Below are 4,953 nucleotides of genomic sequence, written 5' to 3' on the forward strand. Positions count from 1 at the left end.
CTCCAACGTGGTTTTCCATTGATAGAGAGAAGCAACATAGTTACTTAACTTAGTAGAAACAATTCCATTCGGAACCCCCGACCAAGCTTCAGCAACAACATCAAAGAAACCTGTTTCGCTAAGCCAAGAAATTTCAAACTTGAACCAATGAGCCTTGGTTGTTGAGAACTTAACTCTAGCCACCAATTTGATAAGAGAATGATCCAAAGTAGGACATACAAGGTTAAAAAGCTTATGAAATGACTAACATTGCACCCAAGCATCATTTACAAAAGCTCGATCGAGTCATTCCATGACAATATGAAATTATATAAATTACAATATAAAATACAATTTCAAAATCAATCAAATCAAGATATAGGATAATCAACGCCATTTTTATTATCATTAACTAACAACAAAAAATTATTAAAATGTCCAAAAACACATCCATGGAAGGGAGTTAAATGAAGCCAAATATTGAAGCAAAGACCAAAAATCGCATTTTTTGTTTGGCTCTGAAAAATCGTAAAAATAAGTGAGTCTCCGTTAAAATCCATCATCTAACTCAATAACAACATCAATATGATTATGAGAATATCCAAAAATAGAAACATTAATAGTAGAATTCCAAAATATCGCCACTACAACCAAGACAGTCCATACAAAAGCAAGAATCAAACTGTAAAAAAAATGTATAATTCTTCAATTTTATTATAATTTACTATAGTCTCAAAAGAAAACAAAATACTAGACTGGACAAGCTCCCTGAGAGTAGGTACTGCACGGGGATTACCTAGTCCCTAGCAATTCCAGGCAATACAAATCATGGCTTTCGACGAGTCTCTTATAGGAAACCAGCCGATACAAAAGATTGAGTAAAGGTAAAGATGCCCAAAACATTAGCAGACTGGGTTGAACTATTTGAACCAGGCCTGAGTCGCTTCTTCTGCATCCATAACGTTGCTTTCTTTTGCCTGTTCTTCATCTCATACGAGATCATCTTGACCAACCGACAGCCCAGTCATTTGTTATTCACTCGTGACTTCTTGGCCCCATTCGTTCACCTCACCAGTCATGTTGAAACTCGACTACTTTAGATAATTAATACACCTGTTTTGGATGCGGGATTCGCTCCCTTCACCCTTGGATCCTTGTGATTCGACCTGATTTGTCGTCCCATGATTATCTTTCCATCCAAAATCATGCCTCCATTACAGTGATCTCTTCCGATTCCAATGTCGGACCTCAGCTCGTATCTCTTCTGGCCACCCCTTTACAAGCTCCCCTTCTGGTGAATCAAGTAATTTTTGTGAGCTTGAATCACTATGGCCTATTATCCTGCACAAACAACATACAAGGGAAAGCCTCTTGTAACTATAATTGACCTCGAAAAAAAAGACCCCTGCTTTCTCAATTTCTTTTTTCTAATCGACGGTTGATGAATGTCCAAACGAACACAGATCCTCATAAAAATACTAAACACATTCATTCTACTACTAGCATCATAATCTAAAAAAGAGCCCATAACATTACCTAAATTCCTTGCCAAAGGTTCCGATGTGAACCTAGACGGCAGATCATGAACTTGGAACCAAAAATCCGCATAATGAAAATTGACATCCTTCGGATTCTCCCCATAAGCCAGCTTGTGAATAAAGAGACAGCAATTGTTAAATGACCACAATCCGCCTAAAATCATCTTTTCAAATACACCATATGGAAAAATTGAATCAATTATAACCCATTCCCACTAATCAGCTTAATGCTAGCACCACGGATCGACTGCCACCGCGGCAAAAAAGTTCTCTCAATACACCATACCGAGGATGTGTATCGCGATCCCAAGACTTCCAATTTCAATACTGTTTTGGATATCGCGATATCACTGCCTGACGAGTGAAAAACTACAGGGGCAATTTTATGTTCAAATAAGCTTAAGTCTTTTTTCATTTAAGGGCATAATGGTCAAGTTAAGTTAAATGTTAGTAGACTATAAATACTACTTTATAAGCTTTTGATTAAAGATTTTGTTGGCTAAACATTTTCTCCTTAGTTTCATAGTTCTTAGTTTAAGTTTTCATTTTTTTTTTCTGTTCTATTCTTTTCTTTCTTTCTTTCTTTTTTGTTGTAATGCTTTATTTCTTCAATTTTGCTGGAACATTGTGGATGGAGATATATTAAAATGCTTATGTAGAATTGTATATTTTAATCATGTGCTGGATTGTTTTATTGGTTGATTAATGAGTGGGTTACTTAGCTAAGTTATTATTTATGTCTTGATTGATTGTTTGTTCAAATGTATTAAATTGAATATTAAACTAGAATTGACGCCTCTAGTGGAATATTTAAATAGACGAAACCAATAGGAGACTCTATAGTGTAGGACTTTGATACACTTGTGCCGAATAGTGAGATCAAGAGGAGATCTATATGCCTAAGTGAGACCGAGAGGAGAGCTTAGGTGATATCTTCTAGTTTAGGAAGAGACCGTGAGGAGATTCCTATTTAGGAGTAGTAAACAATATAATCATCATAGATTTGTTAGCTTAGTTAATAATCCATGACTCATTCAACCATTATTTCAATTTATTTGCATTATTTCTAGAAAAAAAGGAAGAAAGTTAGTTGGGTATTTTCATTTGTTAATTTAGATATAGCTCAAATCTTATTTTACTCGAACTTGTACTGAGAATTTTTGACTCGATTAATTAGTAATTGTTTAATTTGTAATTAACTTGATAAACGTATTTACCACTCTGACAATCTCTTAAGCTCAGTCCCTGAAACTCAAAGTGTTCTATTATAACACTCATAAATATTACAACTAACATGTCACACTTATAATAAAACCGTTAAATATTTAAAAATAATAATATTGATTCATAACTCCGGTAGTGGAGGCGCAATGAAGACATAGAGGTAGACTAGAAATACTTTATTTTACTACACCCTAAAGAAGACATGTATCAACATTTGAATTGCAATAAAAGAAATATAAAATGAGTTTTTTTTACTTATTCCAAATTATTTTCGAAAGTTATTTAACATTTTAGCCTTAAAAAATAAACTTAAAATGGATTCACATGTTGAAACTGATACACCAAAATCCCTAAACCTTCAATTTTTACGATTTCAGTCCAAACTTAAATTTTCTTACAACATTTTTATAGATATATTTTTGCATAAGCTTTCATAAAGTGCGCTGACAGCCCAAAAAAGTTTAAGCACGCAATCGGTCCATAACACATATAAATAGATCACTAAAAACTGCATGTACAAATATTCTAAAATATATAGGTTAAATTCTGCCATTATTCCCAGTACTTTATGAAAGTTTTGGATTTAGTCCTTGTAGTTTAAATTGGTCATTTTTAGTCATTGTACCTTTCAAAATTTAAAATTTTAGTCATCACCAAATGATAACTATTAAATTCATTAAATTTAAAATTTTAGTCATCACCAAATGATAACTATTAAACTCATTAAGTTAAATTATGGTATTTTCAAAATTATTTTGTGTACAATACTATGTCAACCTGTTATTTCTATATAGTACTCGCTAAAAAAATCCATTTAATGGAATAGCGATTGTTATTTTTGCCTAGACTAAAATTTCAGAGTTCAAAAAGGATAGGGACTTAGAAGGATTCAATTGAAGAATATGGGTTAAATTTACAACTGTATGCATAGTATAAGACTAATATTTGAATTTAATAAAATTAATTTAACTGCTATTATTTGGGTAAATACTAAAATTTCAAAACTCAACAAGTACAAGGACTAAAATTCACCAATTCGAAATTAATGAAATTAATATAGAGGGACTAAATCAATAACTTTCCTAAAGTACAATGACTAATAACAAAATTTAACCATAGACATAACATGTTTTGCCTTTTGGAGTAATGTTGAAGTTGAATTTTTGTGTGTGAATTAACCAAATTTCCCCCTTAGAAATTATTTTATGATCTCTTCTTAGGTCGAAGCCGAGCTCTCAACTACTTTTGTGTTTTGGATTTTTCATCCAATTTTAGAAAACTAGGAAATTATGCAAGTAAATAAATTTCATTTGTGAAAAATATTTTTTTTAAAAATAGTCATTATTTCTAATTCATCATAAATCACGAAAAATAAATACTTGCGTTGCTTAATTTTTTTTTAAAGTATAAAATTTACTTCCATCTTTTCAAGGTGTTTGATGAATAGTAAAATTCGATTTTTTTTTATAACAGGTGGAATAACAGGATTTCAACTTGTATTACTTAGCTTTAATTACTAATTCACGATTAATCACATATCATAATAAATAATTACAGTATATTTAATACTGTTAATACAATATATTTATGTGTTTAAATTTTATTTATTTAACTCACGATTTAATGTAATTTTTTATTTTAATTTTATACATATTTCATGTATTATTATGATTAATTAATTTTAAATCATAGGTTTCATTATTTATTACATATTAATTTTAAACACACATTTATGTTTTAGATTCATGGTTTCTACACGCGTACATATGATAGGATTTTTAATTTTTTATTAAACATTTTTGTTGATACAGAGTACAAGGGAGGAGGGCAAAGAGGAAATCAAGGTGGGTAATGGAAGTCAATTCACCTGTAGAGGCCAAGAGCCGGAACAAAGATAAGTGCTCAGAGTAACTTTAAGGTGCTAAAAGGTTTATCCCTTATTCATAGTTTTCTAGGGTTTTATAAGAAACCTCCATTTGTCCATTGATATGATATGACTAGATAAATATTCAATCTCATTGTCGAAACCATTTTTTTATTTTGAGGAAAAAAATAAATTAGTTGTCGACTTTAAAAAAACAAAAATTGGGAGTCGCTACCAATCTTTTATTGAGGTGTGATTGGATCACCTAAACAATAGCTTTGGTCTATGAGTTTTAGAAAAATGGATTCGGGAGTCGGTTACGTATGAGGAAGGATTAGCACCCTCGTA

This window comes from Gossypium hirsutum, chromosome D10 (assembly GCF_007990345.1).
Source record: "Gossypium hirsutum isolate 1008001.06 chromosome D10, Gossypium_hirsutum_v2.1, whole genome shotgun sequence".
NCBI classification, from domain to species: domain Eukaryota; kingdom Viridiplantae; phylum Streptophyta; class Magnoliopsida; order Malvales; family Malvaceae; genus Gossypium; species Gossypium hirsutum.